We start from the raw sequence: 13,122 nt of genomic DNA on the forward strand, positions 1-13,122 counted from the left end.
ATTTGGTGTCATCGGGATCTGGCGATACTGTTATTATTGAATGTTGATTATCATTGTAAGCATATGTACCATTTCATATAATGTCTAATACCATAAGGGCAATGACACTAAGGCTAGGCAAAAATCTCTGTTGCTGTTTTTTTCCAAAACTGTCAGGCTAATAATTAAAGAGTACACATAAGTCAGGAGAGTTTGTGCACTGTTGGTAGAGACTTATAAATGGAATATGAACCAAGAAATACTTGTTGTCAAATTGATTTATTCTTGTTGTCTTACCATTGCTGAAAAATGTCTCCTATGGTTAATGATGAAACCTTCATTGATTGTGATTTGCATTTTTTATGTCTCCCTCTGCAGCGGTAGGCTATATTTTAATGTTGTTATCTCACACAGTCATTTTGAATTAATGCAATGGGATGGACTGATGGATGGATGGATGTATGTATGCAATTATATGTATGGATGTATGCAATTAAATGTATGGATGTATGCAATTAAATGTATGGATGTATACAATTATATGTATGGATGTATGCAATTATATGTATGGAATTGGATGAATGGATGTATGCAATTATATGTATGGATGTATGCAATTATATGTATGGATGTATGCAATTGTATGGATGGATGTATGCAATTTTTTTTATGGATGTATGCAATTATATGTATGGATGTATGCAATTGTATGGATGGATGTATGCATTTTTTTTTGATGGATGTATGCAATTGTATGGATGGCTGGATGGATGGAGGGAGGAATTTCGATGAATTTTCACAGGAAAAATAAGTACCAAGCCTAGTTATACATCAACATTGGCATGTTCATCTCAGTTATGGCCCTTTGATTTTGCACTTCTTGAGATTCTTGTTGGCATGTGCCTACCATAAAAAGTTTTTCAATCCCATTCAAGATGACTGCCAGCCACATTGAATTTTGTCATAATTTTGCAGATCTAACTATAACTATTTCTTCAGTGTATGCTGCATCTTGTTAATACTTCACAAAAATAATCGTTACAACCAGGTGTGGTGCAAGACAGATCAAATTCAAGATGGCCTACTGGTGGGCATATTGGATTTTGCCGTATTCTTTTTAAATCTTTTCTTTTTATTGTCACAATTCCCTACATGTCTTAATTTGTATTTCAAGCAATTTTTAACGTTCATATTAATTTTACCATCCATTGATTTTCAGTAAAACATTAACACATGTTTTGAGTTTACTTGTGTATTTTTAAGTATAAGAGTTTTCTCGTATGCTGCCAAGAATAGTTATTAATGGTTTTATTGAAAATAATACATTATAATGAACATACATTGGACATAAAACTTGAGATTAATGTCTATTATTTGGGCTCAGGCAACTAAAGGGCCAAAATAGTAAAACCTTCTTTTTTAGTTTTTATGAAAAATTTCCCTGTATACTGAGTTCAAGTTCATTCATAAATCAAGAGTGTAGTAAAACATTGAGTGTATGTTTGCTGATTTTGAAATTGATAACTATGTTTAGTTCCCCTCTACTGCAACGAGCGTTGATAAGTCCCGGATCTCGTAAACTGCATTAAAGTGACGTAACAAGTGCACCTCAGTGGAGGATTTTGGTGTTCTGGCATTCAAACCTTTCAAAGATAGCTTGACATTTGTACAAAAACTCACAAAAAACCTGAAATCTTTCCTCTCTGTCTTTGCCAGGGTAACAATGAAAATGACTTTTTTGTTCGGGTCACGGGTGTCGCATCCATTGTGAGCTAATTCTGATTGTCATCTTTTAGGTTTTAGAATATTGTTTTATACCTAGTGCAGGGCTCTGACACTCCATTTGTCTAATGGCAAGGATGGGTCAATTGTACAACTGAAATGAGAGAAAAATAGTGGCGACTCTCAAACAAAGAAAGATTGCTCAATGTTTTGCTTAAGAGACTTACTTTCCATAGACTGAAGTGTCTTTTTAAGAAGTGGTTTTGTTTGCATAGTATTTCTGTATTGGTAATGTTTCTTTTCCTATATTAATAGGATAGATGGAGGTATGAAAGATGGGGACTTAATAGTTTCATTGAATAAATTAAAGCAAAAACATAATGGTGTTTAAATGTCATAAACAAGGAAATAAGAGTATGCAAACATATGGTTTACTGTCAAAATAGTGGCGATGAATCTGCGTAAAAAACAAAAAAAGAATATGAAAACAATTTAATTTCATCTTCAGATCCTTAAATTACTTTTTTAAGTGTTGTAGTGATTTATTTTGCAATAACTTTCAATACGTTGTATTATAATTTTCAATGTTGCCCATCATTTTAAGCAATGAAAATGAAAGCAGTAAATCAACTTTACGAAGTCATCCCGATATGATCATAAAAGTAATCACAGGGGCAAATACTTCAAATTTGATTTTCTTTATTGTTCTATTTACCCATGACCATTAGGCCTGTGTGTAGAATGGCTTGTAAAGTGCCCTTGAACCCTGACCTTGATTGTCCAGGGCTCCCAACGGGTGTGTGAAGTGCCCTGGGCTCCAATTGTTATCCCTATTCATTGATTAAACTGCAATTCCCTTGGCCCCAGGTAAAGGTTTCATTCACTGGTGTAACTTTCCACTAAACCATGGCCTAACCACAGTGTAACACCATACTACCTCAGACTCACCTTTTGTGAATGAAAGCCCAGGTTTTGCGACTCCTTGTTAGTAAGAACAGCTACAGGGTTCTTAATTGCCAGGTTGTTACAGTCAAGGAGGGAAATATATGGGTGACATCGTATATTTATGGTGGTAGTAAAATGACTATGAAAAAAGATGTTTTTACTTCATTACGTCTAATATTGCCTAATCTGCTGAAAGATGATAGTTTAATTTGTGAAACAAATGCTTTCTCCATATTTGCCATTACAAACCTTCAACTGTGTAAAAAAAAATCCCAGAATGCTTTAGCAGCATTTATTTATGTAAATAGCCTGAACTAAATAAAGGACAGTTTCTGTAAATGTTTCATTTATAAATCACATTTGATAGTTAGTATCATGCATTCATGTTCTATTTTGCCCTAATAGATTAATGCTAATGACATTATGTACATGACAGAAGTATTAATCCTTCAGTCAGTTACCTCATGCAATTTATAAATATAAAGAAATGGTGTCATTGCCCTGTTTTTTATCCCAGTTTTTGACAGTCAGCACAAAGAAAAACGTTGCACCATCAGGATATTTAATTTATGAAAAACCATAGCCAATAAAGTGAAATAACTGTTTGATATTCTCAAGTCAACCATTGAGAGATTTCCAGTGAGAAGCTACACCCTGTATTTTGCGTTTATAGAGGGTATACTTTAATCTGCCATCTCAATTCAAGTGTCAGGCAGCCTGTTGATTAAGCGTAAAGTTCCCTGCAGGTTGCCTCCACAAGCAAGGCTTAACGGCTTCATTTGCACGCTTCACCAGTCATCTAGGCCATTTACTCCACTAGGTCACGCTATCTTCTCCAAATATAGCTCCCAGTTCATTCATAAATTGGCCTAGTGGGTGGAGCATCATGAATTATGTAGATGAGCTGTAATCCGATTGGCTTGCTAATATTTCCTGCAGAGTGGTATCAATGAACTGGTAGGCCTCTAAAGGTTTTCATTCAACGAATCCACAGCTGTTAGCTTTTGGAGGGAAGAGTTTTTCCCAGGCTGCAGTTCATTCATAAACTTGAAGCAATTTTATCTGCTTGCAGTCAATGGTATATTTTTCAAGTGATGGGGTATACTTAATTGTAATTGTGAAAATTTGGAGTTTGGGTTGTAGAGATAATTGTGAGAAAAATGCTTCATGTTTATGAAGGATAAAGTAATTGGTGTTAATAGAATCCATGTGCACATAACTATGAACATATCGCATACCACAGTCAAGTAACATTGTGGTTTACCTGTGAATGGGACATATACCACTGTGAGTTGGGGGAAACTCGTCAGCAGTGCTCAACTGTTTTTCATTAACTTCAATACACTAAATTAAAAAGTGAGCATAAGTAATTTGAGGATAAAATTGGTGGTAACATTAATTCAGAAGCCGCAGAGATAGACTGAAATTTAATGCTGATCGTTAGCAAAAAATTTATGTTACAGCAAGAAGGATAATCGCAAACTACATCAGAAATATTATATTTCATTGACAGTTCCCCAGCGTGATTATGGCTTTACGCCTCTATGATAAGCTGACATTAGAATATAAATGATATTTATCTATATGACAAGACTTTGGGTGTTGATATACTTGCTATAGGGCTGTGGAGTAAGATTGCGACATTGAAATAATATCGCCCCATTGCCTGCTGGTTAAATCTGTACTACCTTTAGTCGACAGATGACATGAGAAGATGTTGTATTAAAGAGGCGGAGGTGCAAAACATATCACTTGAGTATCAGATGCATTTCTGTGCAGTGCTCTTTGTGTGAAATCTGATTTAAATGCTATATGTCAGAGCATGTGTGAATCAAGAGATTGACTTTTGCGTTTTTTTCACTTGCCGGATTTTGACTCACAGGAGAAGTGGTGTCAGAAAACTATTACAACCTCGTTCTTTGTTAAAATGGTGAAAAAGTAAATCCTGATCTTAACCAGGCAAATATTTATCCAGGATCTTCACGAACAAAATGACATGAACTAGTTGTTTGCTTTAAGACTTATTAAATAACCCTGCCTCTCTGTTGGCCAATGGAACATCATTGCTATGGTAACAGCTTATGACTTATGTAAATAGATATAAAGTTTGAAGTATCTGATGACAGGAGGCGTCAGGTATGATTGGTTGCCATCACTTGCCATTTATTATAGGAGGCAATTAAAAGAAAGTAGCAACTGATGCATATTCATTATTTCCTAGCCTCCACTCTGAAGAGTAACAGATGAGATGTTTTAAAGTATGATATAGTGCAGACAGTAACCTTTACATTTTGAAAAGTGGGGAAAGTTGACAGGCTTAGAGCTTATGCCGGAAATGTGTATAAGATTTCTGGGTGTCTGTTACAATACCATGGCATAATTTTATTGAATGAAATATATAATAATTCCCAGAGCAGTTGATTGAAAACGGAATAGATAGATCATATTCATTACTGCCATCAAAGCTTAAGTGTCTTGAAAAGAAGAAACTGTTGCTTTGAAAGGTGATACCACTAAAACAAAGAATTGTGCAAAGATTTGATTTAACATTGATGACTTTGAAAAATATTCTGTCCATAATAATGAAGATGCATAACATTTAGTGCATAGTCCTATTCAGGATTTGATAATTTACATATTCCATGCATCACTGTGATATATCAACAATTGCAACATATGCACAGCACATACGAATGGTGATATAATTTATTGTGATATAACTAAACCTACTGCACATTAAAAATTGGTATGACCGCTACAAGGGGACTTTAAACCAACAGTACGAAAATGATCGATATGATAGCGCCAACGCCAGTTCCGCTTAAGGTACCGTCCGGGTTGCCTGCATTACGAGCCGCGGCTTCATGGAATCGTGGTCGGCTGCTTCCTCAACCAATCAACACACGGCGATGTAACCTTCTAGGTAAGACCATTTACATATTAAGTGCAGATGAAGATTCTAAGCATGCATTCATATAGGTGGGAAAAATATTGAACAAATTCAGGGCTCACAATAATTGATAAACCTCTCACAAACATTTGCATGTGAAATATAATTAACATTTCTATTTAATACGAATATGCTTAAAAATTATGAGAATCGACAGCATTGGCCTTTAAACATTTTAAAATTGCTGATTAGCGAAATAATTTATTCATTTCAATTTATATATATCATAATGGGCTTATTAGTTATTCAGCAGTGTGTATGTGTATGCAGTTGAGCCAATAATGTGGATATGTTCATTAGTTTATAATATTCAATAAAACAATTGCACCCTGAAATGATATCAAACTGTTTCTTAATGCTTTTGCTTGACACTTCTTTTAAACTTCCATCCCGCACCCAGTATGTTTGATTAATTGAATGAGCCTGGTAATAAATCCCGCTGTCTCTTGTAGTTTTACTCCTAGATAAGTTCATTCATAAATTACGAACTTATCTTGGTATCTTGGTGGAACCTTGACTTTATGCACAGTTTTACGGTTACATAAAAATCAGCTGATTTTGGCTCTATCAGTTAACTGTATCATGAGAAATTGAGATGCCGTTTCTATGGATTTGTAACCGGGTGATCAAGGGTTTTTCATGAATCATATGTTTACATACCTGAGGCAAGGTGTTTCTGTGGTTTTTGGAAACAGAAGCTTCAAATATAATGAAGTTGACTTTCAGAGATTAAACCAGACCAGCATATGGATGGAAAATTATGCTAGCTGAAAAGTTTACAAAATTATGCTACACTGAAAAGTTTAGCAAATTGCTATGTTTTTGCCTCATTGAAAAAAATTAGAAAATTATGCTACTGTGAGTCACAGAAAAAAATAAGATCAGATTTTGGAAATGTTTGTATAATATCATTACTTTAACGCTTAAAAATACAGTTTCATAGATACTCAAGATTAATTTCTTCTAAAAGGGGTACCATGTGCATGAGATGATGTTTGGAATATGATCTTTGAAGAAAACTTAATTCTTTTCTTCTAATGGCCTTGTAAAGTTCTTGTATTGATCTTTTTTGCCATTCTTAAACTTCATTCACATCAATCACGCTGACAAATTATTTCTTGAACACAGCTTCAATATTTCTGGAACACAGCTTCGTTCTTATCAGCCCAGCCTGATAGGATTTATCATACTACTTGAGATATCTTAATTTTTTATTTTGCTCATGATTGTCGACCAATCATAATATGCCAATGTTTATCATGAACATTTTGAACATTAGCACAAGATAGTCAAAATTGAACAAAACCGAGGTGCGTTTGCAATTCAAACTTAAATGCAAGCTGGGGTAGTTTACTTATAAGGGTGTTCACCCCTCCCCTCTGCCCTTTCCACTTTGCATTTAGAATGCTCCTACATTTTCTGTCTACAAATAGTAGGGTTTTTTTTACAAATTAGAGAATCTGCATATGGAATACTTCTCATTTTTTTGTTTCTATGTACTGCGTACCATACTTTTGAGTATGGATTACTCCTTCAAACCCTCTTGAATACTGCATACCAGAAAGGGGGATTGCAGTGTCTCTTAAACTGGTGAATAAAGTAATTTTAAAGGTAATAAAAAATTAACATCTTGATAAACATTATACTTTGCATATTATATTCCCTCCAGGAAAAACATAAAAACAACTGTCATTCATGATACTAACAAAATATCTTCATTTTGAATAATTGTAACCGTTTTTAACCGAAAAAAAAAAAAAGGTCCTGGGGACAAAATGTTGACAAAAACAAGTTTCATTCACAAAACTAATGAAGATGGTATCATTTAACCACAAGCAGGGAGAACCTCGTGACATGCGACCCACAAGCTAAGAGTGTTTGGAGACCTTTTGGTTTATATGAGACCCCCACTCCGTTTCTAGCGGATACGGCAGCTTTTGAAAAACAACTAATTAATGCCACGAAGAGTGTTTTCTCTGCAATTATATTTATGTTTGTAGTAGCAAAAGGAAAATTGTGCAAAATATGGGAAAGTCCTTACGATTATTAATGTTTAAGCGGGATATTTTTACATTGTCACATGACCGGGGTTCGCAATGGGATGGGACCGAAGTGGGAGAAACAATGTGTGTATGTAACAGGTGCACATCTTGAGTAATGACCAATTGTTTCGCGCGCCTTTTGCATTCTTCATGCACTGAGGTTTGGTGTTTTATTTCTCTATCATTGTTTTTTTCGAGAAGACAATTGTTCTAGTTATGTAACTTTTCAGGATGTAATTATGATATTATACAATCATTAAATTGCTCTGTTTTGCAGTTGTGTATAATACCAATTAACCGCATTTCAAAAAGTTTTTATGAAAATAAAACTGTGTTAATTGTTATGACTCAATTAATTCCAGTCTTGAATTATAAAAAATGAAATATGACTAAAACTTTTCTGGTCTTTGATTTTATTTGAATTACTTCAAAGCATGACCAAATGAAAATACAAAAAAAACATTTACCGTAAGTTTTCATTCATTTAAAGAAAAATATGTTACGTAAAGGTACACTTCTGATTTAATGATAACTGGGGTTATGTAACCTTAAAAAAGTTCAAAACCCTACCAGTGGTGCCAATTTGACTTCATCCATACCCTTTGAAGGTGCACTGACATACATGTGTTTTGACAAGGCCTAAATGAACCAAAGATCACAGCATTCAGTGCTCTTGATAGTATCGCAAACTTCAGGAGAGATTCAGCATTTAGATGTTGTTGGATGTTTTGATGCTATCTTTCATTGTGAATGAGAGAAGATGTGCTCCTTGATGACTCTAAGGGCTGTATGTATCTGTAGAAGTCCTTGACATGTCATAAATACATGGAAATGCTTTGATTCTAATAGACAAGGAAAGTGCACTTTCGGCAGAGTTCATTCACAGCACCAAAACTAGTAAATTAAGTTCATACTAATTTATTTTAGTTCAATTGTGAAGCCATCTGAAAGTTGATGAAATACTAGTACTCCTGTGTCTATTTCCTAGGTAGAAACCAGAACTTGTGTCCTTTTGAGAGGCCTTAATTAGGGGATCAAACCAACTAGCTGTTGGGAGAGGTCCTGGCAGACACATTTACCTAGACCCTTGCATGTTTTGTGCCAAAAAAGTAGTTCATTTGTGTCAGATGCTACCAATTGGTTTTGATCTACATTCTAAAAACAAACCTGCAAGAAGTAGTCGTTCATTTCTCGTTTAATATAAGATGACATTTCTGGTGCATGGGTGGCAGCATAAGTCCGAGGGGGTTGAAAGAAATCTGTTGGATGTAAATATCATATCTGACTGATGCTGCCAGCTATGTTCTGGCGTACTGTACTGCGGCAATGTTTGCTTCCATGTTTAACTTGTGAATCAAGATATTAGTCTTTATTTAACTCCCGTTGGTCATAACAATATATTTATTTTGTTGCTTTGCATGATAATTCAACCGGAAAATACATTCTTCCGATAGACTGAGGGGGAGTGGCAGTCTGTCTCTGAAATTCATCTCTAAATAATGCAGATCTGGCGATGCAAAAAAATAGCCACAGAATCGTTAGAATGCTTTCTAATCATATTGGCCTGGAATTAACCATTCTTTCATGTCTTTTAATCATAGAATGTGTTGTACCTATTCTTCTTGAAATTGTTTTTATATTTTTTTACTTTAGCTGTTTTAAGTTTTTTCACTCTTTGAGAGAATTGTGTGTTTGCGGGGTATTTATTAGTAGCTACATTTCACATCAAACATAGCATGGACTGGCAGCTGACGACTGTACCAGCTAACCTGGGATTGATAGATTTCATTTGGAAATGTTCATTTGAAGTCAATATTCATCTCTTCAAATCCTACAGAAAAAAGTAGCAAGTTCTCTGCCTGGCAAGATCACTGGCATAGGCCAGTTCCTTACACTTAAATACTTGAACTAATTATAAGAAGCAGCGATTGTAAAGAAGCAATTAGGCTTTTGATCATTTGTAAAACTTTCCTTGTTTAATTATACTTCTTCAATTTGCTTAAAAATAATGTTTACAAAGTGTTAAAGAAATGGTTAAATCCCATTATTACTACAAAACACTGCTGATAATGCTGTGTGGAAGCATTTCAGACATATGGAATTGAAATAATTTCAAACAAAATCAAAGGAAAGTATATGAGTCAATCGTTACTAGCAAAAAATGAAAGGATTCAATATAGCATAAACATGAGTTCTGAGAAAGCAAATTGGGAGTGGGTTTGGTGTTTAAACTAAAGGTTTACATTCTTCAGTACTGTTGGCCACAAATTTCATGTGTTATCTCTTCATTTCATGTGAGAGAATTTGTTTATAAAACAAACATCCCTAATGATTCTTGTTGTCATAATAAATCCAGCCCTTTGTTCTTTTTTATGTTTTTTGCTGTATATGAGCATTCGAATTGCCACATAGATATATATAGAGATGTTAATAAAGAGTGTTTTCAGAAATTACAATGCAGAATCATTTGTATCAAATTTAGAGATAAAAAACTTTCAGAGAGTAAGAAAGGAAATCTGCCCGTCATTTCATTAATTCTTTGGTGTTTTTTCAGTGATTTTCGGTTTGGGGAGACTTTCAATGATTTTGGAGTATGAAAAAAATTCTAATTTGATAGTTTTAACATATTTATTTGGGTAAATTTGCATATGAACAACAAGTACAATAAAGAATAAGGCATGGTAAAACAAGTTTGGCAAACTAATGTTAATCCCTCTCCCTAGTTTTAACTTGATGTTGCTCATTTCATTAATGTAAGGCCAGAGTTTTTATATCTTTAGATTTACGGGAGCGCCGTACCTAAATATTGCAAAACCCAAATAAAAATAAAATTCATTTTCGTAGTTTTATTTTTATTTTTTCCGACGAACGTTGCTCCAATGTTAAGAACAAAATAAAATTAGTGTTCTATAACCCATATCTCAGAACCAACTAGTGTACCAATTGTCATTCATTATCGGTCTTTTTACTGCACAAACCACGTAAACCAGTCGGAAATACGCGGAGAAACAGAACAGGTACTCGTTACCATAACAACGTCCTGTCAAAAGTGAAAGTACTTTTTGTCATACCCCTTATTTCTCGCAATTTCTGCAGCTATATAGAAATGTTTTTCTACAAAAAACGTTCCGATGTTTATATTTCATTATTTAAATCAAACCGTGGTGAACTTAAAGCTTGTTTATTGTGATTTATTTTGTATATTCAGTATGTTGTTCGCGTTTCGTGGAATGATTGCGAAACTTCCGGTCAAAATAAGGAGACAGAAATTCGTGGGTTGTATTGTCTATTAAAAGTCGTTGGCGCACGTCGTATATTAACAAGGATGAATTGGATTACAGCGCAAAAATGTATAGCTTCTGACAAACACAAACTGCAAAATGATATCGTGTTCATCATAGTCAAAATGGATATTTTTTTCTGAATTTGACTCTGGGGAGCATTGAACACACTGCTTCACAATCACATATTTGAAGAGAAAAACACAAGGTATCGTGATATTCGTAGTTGTTATTTAGTTTAATAATGATTTCGAATTTAAATCGTTATAGAATAGTGAAAATGATGTAATAATAACATAGTGTGTGTTTCCGATAAAAGAGAAAAAATCTGAACATAAGATATCTTGCAGTCAGTGCAAGAAGTCAAACTTATCCGTTACTTATTGCCAACGGGCATAGCTGGAATTAGAAGGATATTTTTCAGGACTGATTCTAAAATCAGTTCTTAGACCTGTTTTTTTTTAAAACATATAACACTTGTAAAATTTATCTGAATGCTCCCGAATTTTCTTTGGTGAAGTACATAAATGTAGATTTTGACTGTCTGTGTATCCGTAAGCCCTGTCAAACTTTGAAGTGAAGAGGAATTTCCATCAGGGCTTTTACTTTTTTTTGGTTATATTTTCTATGTAAAAACCACATCACGGTAAATTGTCACGGTGCTATTTCGTTAAAGACAGAAAAAACACATTTGACCACCTTATTATACCGTGTCTGAAACTGTGTTCAATGTTTGATTACTTCACAATGGAAAGGATATGCTTATATTGTGGGCAAAAGGTTAGAATTGGCCATTTAAACTTCTTTATTACACTGACATGTTTCATAAAATCCATGGGTTGATAATATATGCACCTCATATGCATAGATGCATTCGAACAAATATATACAATTAATTTCAATGAGCGCTTGAACTCACAGTGTTGAGGTCAATATTTTCAGTCATTAAAAGGATCTTTTAATTATGCTTTTGAAACTTTATGGTGATCTATCACACTTTTTTCAGCCTATGAAATAGCTGACACAAGTAAGGTGTGTTTTGTCTTCATGATATAAGAAGTTTTAAAAAATAAAAAAAATCGGAGAAAAATCCGTTTTATTTTTATTTATTTCTCCTTTGGGACATTTTATGCATTTTATTTTTATTTTTATTTCCTCCTCCTTACCCAACTTTTTGAAAAATCTCCCGTAAATCTAAAGATAAAAAAACTCTGGCCTAAGATGGGATGAGAAAGTCATTAAGAAAGTAAACATGAATGGTACTGGTATGAAACTGGTCCATATTTTCACATTGTGATCATTCAACAATTGTAAATAACATGTCAATGGAAAATGATCTGTGTAATATTTCATAATACTGTATTTCAAATCAAGTATTCATTTGAGAACACAGACATAAATATAATAAGATTTGACACAAAAATAAATGACTTGGTCGCTGTAAGTTAAGGTAAAAAGTAATGCAGACCAAGGTCGTAGCTTGATGCTGGATTTGATTAATAGTGGCATCTAGTGGATCCTTGTGTCGGATCCAGGAGATGTGAGGCTTATCCTGGTTCAGCAATGATATATCAGGTGGGACATAATATGCTTATTTTAACACTAGAGCACTGAGTTTTGCATGTTCCATACCTATATCATCATGACTGGCATAACAACCTGATCTGAACTCGCAACTGAAAAATAACAAATGCAAAAAAATATATAAATATATTTATTTCTTATAATAGAAATTAAAACCATTATTTTGATGATAAATGCTTGTAATAGTAGACAAGCATCTACTCTTTTTTTCATCCTAAAAAGAAAATTATATTTTATGTTTAATTATTCTCCATTATCTATGCTTTTGCTGATGTTATTAACATTATTTGGTGTCCCAGTGCACCAGATTATTAATGTCACTTAAGCTGCTAAAAATATTGTCTTTCAAAGAATCCAAGAAGTTCATTCACAGTGTTTGAGCTTATTTTTTCATGGTCCAAATTATCATAATTATGTTATATAATCACAAAATTTGAAATCTGGGAGTCTGAAATTCATGCTCTGTGTAAAAATGGTCTGCATTATACAGATGGATAGAATTTCATATCTAAACAGCAGGAAACATCATAAGAAAAATGAGAACGTAGTTGACTTGATAAGTCTATTACAATGCAAAAAATATATATAATCCGTGTATCACTTTTAATTTGTCTGAATA

The 13,122-nt window shown here is 33.8% G+C and overlaps 1 protein-coding gene across 1 annotated transcript in view; it reads left to right on the forward strand.

Moving 5' to 3' along the window:
* LOC128235983 (protein C-ets-1-like) overlaps window positions 1-13,122 on the forward strand; it is a 50,876-nt gene that overhangs the window by 24,200 nt on the left and 13,554 nt on the right. The window lies entirely within an intron of this gene.

This window comes from Mya arenaria, chromosome 5, assembly GCF_026914265.1.
Source record: "Mya arenaria isolate MELC-2E11 chromosome 5, ASM2691426v1".
NCBI lineage: Eukaryota > Metazoa > Mollusca > Bivalvia > Myida > Myidae > Mya > Mya arenaria.